Source organism: Triticum urartu, chromosome 1A, assembly GCF_056163025.1.
Source record: "Triticum urartu cultivar PI428250 chromosome 1A, HENAU_Tu73, whole genome shotgun sequence".
Taxonomy (NCBI): domain Eukaryota; kingdom Viridiplantae; phylum Streptophyta; class Magnoliopsida; order Poales; family Poaceae; genus Triticum; species Triticum urartu.
In genome coordinates this window covers 422269283-422282190 of record NC_141873.1, presented here as the reverse complement: position 1 = coordinate 422282190, position 12908 = coordinate 422269283, and the positions used below count along the sequence as shown (strand labels likewise).

General features: G+C 43.5%; 1 long non-coding RNA gene across 1 annotated transcript; it reads left to right on the top strand.

Moving 5' to 3' along the window:
* Nucleotides 1-236: 236 nt before the first annotated feature.
* LOC125515333 (uncharacterized) lies at nucleotides 237-4213 on the top strand. Its single transcript, XR_007286965.2, has 3 exons — nucleotides 237-718; nucleotides 802-920; nucleotides 3917-4213. It is a non-coding gene; the product is annotated as an uncharacterized LOC125515333 (long non-coding RNA).
* The last annotated feature ends 8695 nt before the right edge of the window (nucleotides 4214-12908 follow it).

Below are 12908 nucleotides of genomic sequence, written 5' to 3'. Positions count from 1 at the left end.
TCTAGTCTATTTCTTTTTTATGCATCATCCGGACCGTCATCGATTGCTCCCGCTGATGTGTGGTGTTTGGTTGGCTTGGTTGGCCCATATGTCAGTTGAATGTGTAGCCAAAAATAAGAGAAGCTCAAAATAAAAGGGGGACGCGCCAGAAATTTCGAGAGCGCGCGTGGGCATCAAAATTTGAAGAGGCCGACGCGGCCCGTGGCAAAATTTTAGAGACAGCCTATTTAAGTCACAGTCCATGCCCTTCTAACCCTAATCCCCATTCTCTCCCCCGTTCCCTCAGCCGCCACAACTGCCCCCACTCCTGATTCTGGCGATTCCGGCGGCTATCGCCGGCGCGGTGCACACCGCCGAGCTCTCCTCGGTCGGCTCCATCCTCCCCTCCGGCAAGATTTTGCCATCCCGACCTCTACCGCTCTCCCAAAGCCCACACCCGTATTAGGGTTTCGGCCTTCGGCATCGCCTTCGTCGTCGGCGCATCTCCGGCGACTCTTCTTGGTCGTCTATAGCGCCGCCACGGGCTCACTATCTTTCTGATGGTCCACGTCCAGCAGGGCGGCACGGAGGAGCTACTCCCGCAGGATCCAGGTGCGCGGCGCACCCTGCAGACGCCGGTCCCGGGCTAGGGCGGGCACGGCGGCCTTGTCCTTCTGGTCGGCGGTGGCGGCGAACGCCGGTGCTCTCTCTCCTCCTTGACCTCCAAGGAGGAGCGCCGGTATAGCACAAGCATGCCCAGCCCCTGAATCCCCATTCTTCGCCCATCCATCGGCGTACATGACGTGCTCCTCCTCGATGCAGCCGTCCCCAACAAGCTCTCCTCGCCGGAAGAGGTGGAGCAGCAAGTCCAGTATCCCCTTGGCCTCCTATCCTATAGCGCTTGGACGAGCTCACCGGCTGCGTTCTGCCCTCCCAGCGTGGTGAGCTTCTCCCATCTCCCCCCTTTATGCCCAAATCTGAAAGATACTTGCAATGTGAATACGAATCATATTTTTGTTCAGTTTAGAGGTGAATTAAATGGCTGAGATGAACATGTGAGCTAGATTAGTTGCTGATTGTTTTGTGGATCTGTTGCACTTTTACACATAATTTAATCAGGGCAAACTAATGCTAATCCATATAGTATGATATAGCTATTTTTTTCTAACTTCTTATTTCTTTGGTAAATATCTTTTGGGACTTAATTCGGAAACTTGAGCCTGTTAGATATAAATTCAGCCGTGACTCTGTCTCGTCAGAATGCACTTGTTTTGCAGATGTGTGTATGTAGTACTTGAGAAAAAACTTAATTATTAAAGATTGGCAGCACAGTTTTTCTAAAACTGTGGTAATTCGAAACCTCGGTTTTTCAAGGCGTGGCCAATCAATACTATGGTTTCGCAAAACTGTAGTTTTTCTTGGTTTTGCCAAAACCAGCAGTTCGTTTGGTAAATGCAGTTTTTCTGTAGTTTTGACCTGACTGCACCTAACTGAGCTACACTCAAGGAACTGATCTGCCTACAAAAACGACAGCTCAATGCATGCAGCCATGCCTTGCACACAAGTCCTCTCGGCCTCTCCAGGATGCTAGGTGCTGTAGCAGTCTACAGAGTACAAATACCTCTTGTATTGACAAGCAACCGTGCCATACCATATGATCATGTAAACTAAAATGCCTAGTAATCAGTTAGACTACTACGACAACGGCTGGAAGAACATAGACTCACAAACCAGCGAATGCAAGCTAATCACCCAACCTTAAATGCCTAGTAATCAGATTAATAATCAGGAGAGAGTTTGCACCTCGTTTAATAGATAATAAATAGATGAGGAGTGGGAGGCCTTCGATTTCTCTCGACTCAGTTAAGAAAAAAGTGGTTGGGACCTCTTTTTTAGATACTACAAAAATACAACAGTATAAGAGATACCATGGTATCTTAAAGTGAAGTATTTCCTTCATCCAAACACCCCAAAGTTTTTGATACCAAGGTTATTTCATAAACCACAGTATTTTGTAAAAACTGCAAAAATACTTTGCATCCAAACGCACCCTGAAACACTTTATGATTATTAACTGGGAATAACTATAAATTTGAACGTCATAAAAATGAGTAAATATCAAGAAACCTCACACATTGTCAGAATGTGCAAGCCATTTATCTGGATTATGTATCATTCTAAGTAATTGTATATACGTACCATAGTATCCATGTATTAATCTGTTTGATTTCATAGATATACACATATGAAAAGGAAAATGATATATCTGGATTTCAACTTAGTTTCGACATGAATAGCTCCAGAGTTGTCTTTCAAATATATGTAGGTCACTGTAATAGTATTTTCTTATTGAAAAGGGAGAAAAAGTACTATGTGATAAGTAGGCCAGAACTAAAAAAATTGCCGGTTATTGTGTATTGCATATATCTTTTTGTTTGGATGCCAAAATTTACCTTCTTTGTGGCTCAATTAACTTCCCTTTTTTCTCTTCAAGTCATTTTGAACTTGATTACTACCAATGATAGATAGTAGTATGGAATGGGAAACAACGATTTACTGTAATTACATTGTCTTCACTTAGAGTTATCTTTTAATGTCACCAGCAACTGTTTCTATGTTACCTTGCAGATTCACTCAATAGAAGACACTTGAAATATTGTAGGTTAGATTGTCTTACAAATATATGTAGACCACTGTAATAGTATTTTCTTATTGAAAAGGGAGAAAAAGTATTACGTGATAAGTAGGCCAGAAATAAAACATTGCCAGTCATTGTGTATGCACATATCTTTTTGTTTGGATGCCAAAAATTATCTTCTTTGTGGCTCGATTAACTTCCCTTTTTTATGTTCAAGCCATTTTGAATGAGATTACTACCAATGACAGATCGTATGGAAGGGGAAACAATGATTTACTGTAATTACATTGTCTTCACTTAGAGTTGTCTTTTAATGTCACTAGCAACTATTTCTATGTTGCCTCGCAGATTCACTCAATAGAAGACACTTGAAATATTGTGCAAATAATTAGCTAGCATTGTGAAAATATGTGCGTTATTTAGTTGAGATATGACATATCAATGCTAATATATTAGGACATCCTAATTGTGTAGTTCCTAGAAGTCATGTGTCACTGTATTGAATCCCTAGATGATCTCCTTAGACTAAAATACCAAAGTTAATCTTAGATATGGTGAACTATAAATTTATAATGATCAAAACTGTCTGTATTGATGATAACTAACGAGTGTACCAAGCATTTGATTGTTTGGGAGTGAACTATAAATATTGAATGCTATACAGTCAGAATGTGTTATGCTAACTTTTTAGGTTATTTTAAGGTAAATATGTAAAGGCAAGTAATTCTCATAATGTATTGAAGTGGTATACTACACAATATTTGTTGTATCTATATTCGGACTATTTTTATGTGTGTAATAATACATACAAAAACTGACTTGTACTTGACCCAATCCTTTATTAGAAGTAGTATCGCACAAATGTCTTTTCAGCTAGGTTAATTGTAAGCCACAAATGCCAAATCTTTTTCCTATGCCATATCATATCAGATAGGACACATATTCCAGTAAGACATAATCAGCATGGAATTGGTACATTTCTTTTTTACCTGTGGAGAAACAATGCCTAGAAATTTTCATTAATGTGCAATATTCAGACAGGCTACATTTCTTATCGAGTTTAGTGTAGTGATAGTATAAAATAAGCACAACGGAGTTTACTACCAACTCTATTGATCTATGTATACTCATCAGTCCTTTTTGTGCCACCAGTTGTTTCTTTTCACAGTTTTGTTAATTTGTTGCACTACTTTGCATTCTGGGAGTGAAACAATATAGAACTTTATAATGTGTAGTAAGCTACTTGTAGTGTAACGTACTGACTGAAAATAATGCGACATATTTTTCACCATGTGGCAGATGTTGGTTATGGGAGCATTTTCAACAACAATGTCACGTGTTTTGACAACATTGGCGTCGACGGGTGGATTTGCTGCTATAAATGTTGGATGACCCCTGGTTGGTGTGTAGCGTCCTGATAAGAGGTACCTTGCTTGATGGTGGCAGCGTTGGCTGTAGAGTAGCATGGTGTTCTCTGAGACATGCTTGTAAAATTAATGTTTTTTGGGTCTTTTCTTTTCGCTTGTGTATAGTTGTATTTTTGGATATGTTGTAATTTTGTTTTTGTAATGACATGAGCATATACATATTGTCAAATTCTTATTGGCTTAAAATTTTCATGAAAAATGAGTGATGCGTGAACCTCCTGGCCTGAAATTAGTGGGCTTTGAAATTATTGGGCTTCAATTATAGTTGGGTTAATATTATATGGGCTGCCACTTTTGGACCAATATAAAGTTTAGTGGGTCAGAACTTAGATGGGCTGGTTACTACATGGGCTGCCACATGAGATCCATGTCATATGATGATGTGGCACAGAAGTTAACGCCGTTATGAGCACTATAGTTAGGTGTCATCCATGACAGTGAAGATCTGTCATGATCGGTGATGGTTTTCGATGATCCATCAAGGAGTGTACAGTAGTCAAATTATGACGCGATATACATGAAGGAATTTATTTCCGTCACACATAGTCTTGCATGACAGTTTTGCATAGGTCTATGACGGGCTGAAACTGTCATGTATTAACAGGATTCTTGTAGTGGAGTGGTGGACTGTTCGAAGGATTGTCCCATAGAAGAACATTCTCCTCGAGGACGCATGGAAGACCAACAAGCATGGCCTGTTTAAGCAGCGTCTTGAAAAAGTTGGTGCAGGAAGCACCGAGTCTTGCGGCGGTGAGGACGTCAGAGCAGCGTGCGATTTCTCCCACAGGACCGTCGTCCAAGGTCTCCCAGCCCCGACGAGGAGGAGAACCGCCTGGCGAATCTATGGGAGCAGTGACGAACTGCCTTCTCTTCGAGGGGAGGGGAACTGGCGAGGAGGAGATAAGAGCGTAGTAACCGCAGGGCCTCGTCCCTTCCAACTGTAGATCGTTCCTCAGCAAAGGGGTGAGGCTATTATTTACTACTAGTACTTCCTCCGTCCAGGTGCATAGGGCCCCTAAGAAATGGCATCGTGAACTAGGCATATGTTGATTGGAGGCTCATCACATTTTTCTCTCCCTCTAGTTAATCCCGCATTAAGTGTAATGATGGTAGGACTAACCATGCATAGGCTAACGGATTGTTTCACACAATTCTTTACATTCGGCATGCATGCATGCAAAGAAAAAGTAAATGGTAGAGGCGGCTGATTGGTTTTCATATGGAAGGGAGATAAATGTGAAGCTAAAAACGCTAAGTGCATTGGGGTAGGCATACGAGTCATTAGTGCTAACTAATGAAGGGCGACTAATGTACTTGAAAATCCTAAATTCTCTTAGGTGCCTTATCCACCTGGACAGAGGGAGTACTAGCATTATGGAACATTATGGGATTGCATTATACTGTAAATAATAGCACTAGTAAGAAATTTTTGGCACTAGGTAGTAGTTTTTGGCGTGGATTAAGAAATTGTGGGTATGTTTTTGCCATTTTTTGTACACGCCAACTAGTGTCAAAAAATATCTTACATTATGTGACGGAGGAGTACGTACTCGTACTGTAGCAGTACTAGTACTACTTTTCTCAACTAGTAGTGCGATGTACTGTACTTCTAGTCTAGTCTAGTATAGTGCACCAGTTTTGAACTCTTGAATCTCAGGGCCAAGGGGCTACAGTTGGATGTGGCACTACTAGGAAAATGCCTACTAGTGGTGCACCAGTTTTGCCTACTAATGGCGCACTACTCGTGCGCCACTAGTACCACGCCACTAGTATTATATACTAATGGCGCACCACTGGTGCGCCATTAGTATCTGGTATACTAATGGCGCACCACGCCGTGCGCCATTAATATAGACCAACATGCGCCATTAGTATGCCTCCCAGGGGGCCATATTTACCCATGTGCTTTGGCATACAAATGGCGCACTGTGGGGTGATGCGCCATTAGTATGAATATTAAGTTTTTTTACTTTTCTGATTTTTGCACAGGTTACAAAATATATTATTGGACAGAATATATACAGCACCACACAGCAACAGCAGATTCATCGAATACAATAGAAGAGTAGTCTCTGATACAATTCATCATATTAGTCTCCGAATTCAAAAGACCGAACAAAGATAGAACATTACAAGTCTCGAGACCACGAGTAGCGAGTTTGTCGGAAGTAATACTAATCCTAACAAGTCGTACTAATCATCATCATACAACTTCTACTCGTTATTAATAACAAGTCATACGATCATCATCTTGATAGTCATGGAACCAACCCTACTTAATTGTTCTTAGCACATGATCATCAGTATTATGCAGGACCTAAATACCCTATTTAAGGTAAAATAGCATAAAACAATATAGACCCTGACTCTCCATTATGGAGAATGGAGAACATCCTGTCTCCAATTCTTGCGCTTCGCTTCCTTTTGCTTCCAAGAACCTCCTTACGACTGTCCATACATTTTTTCCATCCTTTGATTTTCATGTCTCCACTTCTTTTAGAAATCTTGTATGGAAAGTTGAGATTCGTAGGATGACCTGGCTGTATGTTCAAAACATTAAGACTACCTTTCTGATACATCAAATGAGGCACATAATTCTCTGGGATTATCTGTTGAAAAACATAGTAATAACCTCATAGTTAGCAATGATGTACTAGTTTTAGAAGTGTGCAAAAGATGCACTGATGTCGTAATAGTAAAAATCTTACCAGGGTATCTCCATGGTAGTTACTGTAGTTGAACACATGCACTAGTGGCACGTATTGACCATAATGTTGAGGAGTTTGATTGTAGATATTGTAATTCTCAATGTCAGTACAAAATCTGACCAGATGATTTTTCTCCTTGTAAGTTGTTAATTAGGAGCCATCGGTGTAGTGGGTTTTGTCTACCATCTCCCGCACATTCTTTGAACAATAAAAATAGGCTGTCAATGGAAATAAGCTGTCAACTATTTTGAAATAAACAATATAAATTAGCTAATACCTATGTTTGAGAAACTCACATAGCGGTAGAACTGGAGGCGTATCAACAAGGACCCAAATTTCCATATTGTCTTGGTCGATGTCTGGATTACCAAGATCCATGGTGACAAGCATACCCTCATCAAAACCATACATCTTGCAAAATTCTTCCCAATTTTTGCAACCAAAATGGGTTATGCAACCAAAATTATACAGATTTACTTCAAAGTCCACATCGTGACGAGTCCTTAGGTGAATTTTCTTTGTTTCAGAAATTTCATGGTCTTCAAAATCCATCCTCTCCAAGACATAGTGTCTTGCATGGCATGTGATAAGCTATACTAAAATTGTAAAAGATGAAAATTACACATTGAAATAGTTGAAGTCATGCTTAATTATGAAAAAAACAATTGTCGCCGTTGCGTACCATTTCAACTTCGAAGGTCTCCTCGAGCTTAATGCTGAAGTGCCGATCATCGTCCAGGTGAGGCCTGTCGCACAGACCTCGATCGTCGTGGCACCGGTCGCACTCCCCCGGGAGACTTTCGTCGTCCGATGACGACATTTCCTACGTTCATAATTCAAAACTACATAGGATGAGTGGTTCCTCTTCCAGATTAGGGTTTATCGATGACGAGCAGCTGACATTAGTAATAACTATGAGTTGATATCACACTTCTATATGTATAACACAAGAGGCAGTTGATCCTACTTAATTAAGTAATAAGATACCCCAGCCTATGCATTTGTCACAAGTACCCCATATGTCCTATTTTTAGAAAAGTCATGCTAAAATTCATGAAAAATTTCAGCATGACCTTTGCTGAAAATAGGACATATGGAGTACCTGAATTTGCCGGAACGGAAGTTAATCGACATTCCGGCAAACTCAAGGGCCTCTCGGGGTACCTGCAAAATCATCACGACACGATGGTCAGAGACAAAACCTAGCAAACTCCTTCCCTTCACTCGGGGTACAACAATATATCTTCTAGCCATGAAAAATAATACCAACTAGGATCGGTATGACCTTCGCTTTTCATTTTCTGTATGATCAATTAAATCTTCTGCAAGCTTATAAGAAAAGGTTCAACAACTTGAAGCATAACTCTTGCTTGGTGTTCCAAATCATTTCATTTATATTTTAAATAACAATAGGAATTCTTTCATAATAGAATTTACCCCAAAAACAAATTCCTTTAATGCCATTCTCAAACTCTGAGTTGCCTCTGTTGCACTAAAACTAATTCAAATAATTTTTATAAAATTGCCACAAAATTTTTGGGACACCCTATAATTCCTATAAATCATTTTTGAAAAAAGACCCATCCTACTGTTTTGAAATTTTTGAGAGAAACACCCACTTCGCGCTTGAGCTCATCCTCCTCCTCCTATTCCTCCCCTATCCCCGCACTTGCCACATCCAGCAGCTCGGAGAAGACCCGCCTCACCTCACCATTCACCGCAGCAGGCAGCAATGCCTCCGGACGGGGATGCGGAGCTGGCGGCGGACGAGCTACAGAGCCTCAGCTTCGGCTCCTTCGAGCGCTCCCGCTCCGCCTCCACCGTCTCCACCGCCATGGGCTCCTGCTCCACCTCCTCCTCCTCGGAGCCAATCGCCGGCGTCCACGCGTTGTGCTCCTCCAACCCCTCCGCCCTCTCCCCGTGCCTCGGCACGGTGTAGCTCTCCGACATCCGCTTCGCGCGGCGGCTCGGGGCCGGGGACATCGGCAGCGTCTACCTGGCCGAGGTGAAGGGGAAGGGCGGGGCGTTGGTGGCAGCCAAGGTGATGGACTGGAAGGAGCTCCAGGGCCGCAACAAGGAGGGCCGCGCACACACGGAGCGCGAGAACCTAACGGGGGAAGGGGGAAATCGGTCAAGGGCCTCACCGAGGTGCTCGACGATGATCTCGGGAGGTCGGGGTGGCCGGGGCGGAGCGATGTGACGAGGTGGACGAGGGAGGACGAGGTTGGGGAAGACTAGGATGGCGACGATACGGTGCAACTCTGGTCAATTGAGAACCCGTAGATGAAGAAGCAGTCGACGGCGGTCCTCCTCGACATCTCCGTGCGGCGTGGGGTGACTGGTGGCGGCGCAGTGGGTCGGGGCGGCGGCGGAGCAGCAGGTAGAGGGCTCGAGGGATTGGGGATTGGGCTCGGCCGGGGAGGAGGCGGCGCTCGGGGGAAAAGGGATAGAGGGGGGAAAGTTAGTAATGGCGCACCGTGGGAGTGGTGCGCCATTACTAGTTAAACTAGTAATGGCGAACCACACCCGCGGTGTGCCATTACTAGTTTTGAAAAAAAATTGATTTTTTTTGAAAAAACTTAGTAATGTCACACTGTCTACTTGATGCGCCATTAGTATGGTTGGAAAAATGAAAAAAAATTGTTACTAGTGGCGCACCATGTATCTGGTGTGCCATTAGTGTCTTCCACACTAATGGCGCACCTGCACATGGTGGGCCACTGCTATATTGTAGTGGCGCACAACTTGTCAGGTGCACCATTAGTATCCATTTCATCTATAGCCCTTTTCCTAATAGTGTGGAGGGTACTACTGTTCTCTAGAACCATCGTTGTACTATCAATGCAGGGGAAGTACACCTGTGTAGTGGCCTAGTGGGTACTCTCGGTGCTCTATTTAGCCGCTCCTCTCACGTAGCTAGCCTAATCAGCCACTCCTCTCACGCACACACTAGCAGCCTGTTTATCAGCGACGGTTACTGCGGGGGCAGAACATTTGAGTTATTTGATACAGCGAGACTAGGCTTTTCGCTTCCATTTCTGGAGGTGTAATGGATCTCGTCGAACTTTGTTAGTAGATCCTTCTTTATGAATGAGATGAAACAAAGCTTTTGCCTTCGTTTCAAAAAAACACGTCAAGAGGAATTTCTTTTATAGTAGAGTCGATAATGGAGTGAAGTCCATGCGTGCAACGCCACAAGCTACAGAGTAGTAGTAAAGCACTTTACGTACAGAGCCATATTGCACAGTTCCCAATGCCCCGCCAGGCTTTTCCGGCTCCTCAGGATTAATTGGGAGGCTCTAGTTTAAATATGCTACTAGCTGAGGAGGAAGCTGCAAGCGAGGTGCGGCTAGGGCGAGCATGCGAGCCACGGGATGCTGGGAAGGAAAACCCATTCACGTGGCTAGGCTGTCCAGTGCACCCAGATTGTGGTGCCGCACGTCCGTTTGACTTCAAAACTCAAACTACACATGTAAAATATTGGCTCGCAGCGAAGTGTAGTAGTACTATTTTTTTAAAAGGCCACCATCGGCCGGGATCGAACCCACAAAACGAGGTATACACTCCCGCGACCACTAGTAGTACTCGTTGGAGTACAACGCAACCTAGAATCGCCATTTGTCGCTAGTAGTACGTACATTGTTCCTTACAAGAAACCCGTAAGAGCATGGTTAATAGTATAGCCAGCTGCTGGCTATAAGCCAGTGCCATGTCATCTACAGCCCATCTTATAGTCAACATGTACAATAATAGATGAAAAAGAGTGTACTACTTTTTTATTATGTGGCCCACTTCTCATTCTCACAAAGTGCCTAGGAGCACGTGCTAGAGCTGGCTCTTCACGAAGAGCCTGCTTACCTTTTCTCTCCTCTTCTCTTTCCTCCAACTAATTAGAAATATACTAGTTTATTTCTTATAGCCCACTGACTCAGCTCTATTGTACTTGCTCTAATAATGCAAGAAACCACTAAAATGCCAAGAAACTACTACCACTTGCATACGTGGCAGACTTAAGATAAGACTACCTTATCAACCATTGTACATGCTCTTACCAACAAAAATTCTCGAGTGACCTCCTACCTCCGGCCCGTCCACCTAGTCATCCTCGGCCATGGGATGCAGCTATCGCCACTGGCAGAAGGCGAGGTCAAAACCGCCGGCGGTGTGGAGCCCATGTTGCGGCAGCCCGGATGCTAGCTCCGTCCGGCACTCGCGGCCGCTAGCTAGTCAAGATAGCTCTGTCCTGCTGCTTGTCTGCAAGGTTTGCTAGCTAGATTGGCACGGCAGCGCGGAGGCTTGCTCACGCGTGCCGCGCTAAGGCTAGCCATCTGGCTCGAGCGAAGGCCAGCGCGGCGGCTTGCTCGCTCGTGAGTCACGCTCGGGCCATCCTGCCAACCCGTGCGGAGGCCAGCGCGGCGTCCGGCCCGTCCGGCGGAGCGGCAGCCGACTCGTTCATCACCGGCGCCACCGACGAAAACGCATCAGTACTGTTTGAAGTAATGTTCAGGAAAAATAATGATTTGAGGGGGAATAACAGGATAGAAGGTCAGATGTGGGTCTCTCGTGTCAACGGTCAAACAAAATGTGTTGGTTTAAGCTGCCTCATCAGCACGGACATGTGGGCCAACCCTGTCATAAATGGGTTTAAACGAACCTAATCGGTAGGAGTACTAGGTAGTTTTTGGCATGGATTAAGATATTTTGGGTATGTTTTTGCTATTTTTTCTACAATAGATTCTTCCTAGGGCTGGTTGAAAGTGGTAGTTTTTTGTTAAATACTCTACATATTGTAAGTAGGACTGAAAGTTAAGCTTTGGAAGCCAATAAGCAAGGCTAGTTACATAGTGCATATGTGTACATGATTGAAAGTAAATATCAACCATGAGTGACTAATATCTTGATGGAAAACTCGAAAGTATGGAATGCTAGGAAAAAAATGCATGGATGGAAATACTAGCAATGTTCATGTCTGTTGCAACGAATCATAATTAGAATAATACTTATTCACAAACTTGGTACAAAACACTCTAATTTTGATATATATATATATATATATGTCACTAGAGATATATTATGTTTCAATTAGAATATATTCCTTGGGCTGTTTTGGTGAGGTCGGGGAGAGATGTGGTTGGTTTTAAGATACTAATTATGGGTTTTTCTGCAGATTGGTAGACAAGTGGGATGTTGGTGAGGAAAGGAAAAAACTTACCTCACAATCGTTAGATGTAGATCTAATGGTCAGAAACGACGGATTGCAGACACACCAGCATCACCAACTTAGTCTTGTGTAGGAGTACTAGCAAGATCCTATCATTGCACGGAACATCAAGATGCATTTTTTTTATAAAACACTTGTTGTGATTGACCCTTGCGGGAGTAATCCCATGTGTAAAAACTAATGATATCTCGAGAAATATGAGATAAGGTGAAGAGGAGTGGGGTGTGGTGGTGGTTGGTGGTCAGACTGAGCGGAGGCATGGGGATTGACGACGCCGGCAGCGGCCATCAGGCCAGCTTTTTCCAGAGGCTTCCTTTCTTAATTGCTCAACAATGAGGTTTGTTGGAGATAAGGATGAACAAGGGAAGGCCTTGTCTACAAATGTGGAGAGGGGTGCAGGTATCTTTTAGTTTAATTTCCATCCGTCATATATAGATCGGACGGTCTATATTGCAAGATGGCACACGTACCATCATCACCAACTCGGTTTTTTATAAGAGAAGAAATATAAGTATGGAGATACAAACGTATTATCGATACTTGCTTCCGTAAACTAGCATCTACATTCTATTCAATGCATCGGCATGTGGGGCCTTAGCATAATGACTTCTCGACTGTGTGAAACAAAGATTTTCCCGTCGCCGACAAGGAGGGGTGACGGCGGCACGCTTTTTGGCTTGCTCTAGTCCTAGTAGTCATACTAGGTGGTCTAAGCACATGTAGATTTATTCTTTTTCACGTCTCATGTTCACCGTACTGCCATGACTGTTGATGAATAGACGGTAAGTTATTCACGGGGAAACCCTTGTTGAGCGTGTTTGCGAGAGAGAGAGAGAGAGAGTGTGTGTGTGTGTGATATGTTAGAGACTGAGGCAATGATAACAGATTCTTTGTGTCTATGTGTGTGGAGGATAGAGAGAGACATGTACATGGGG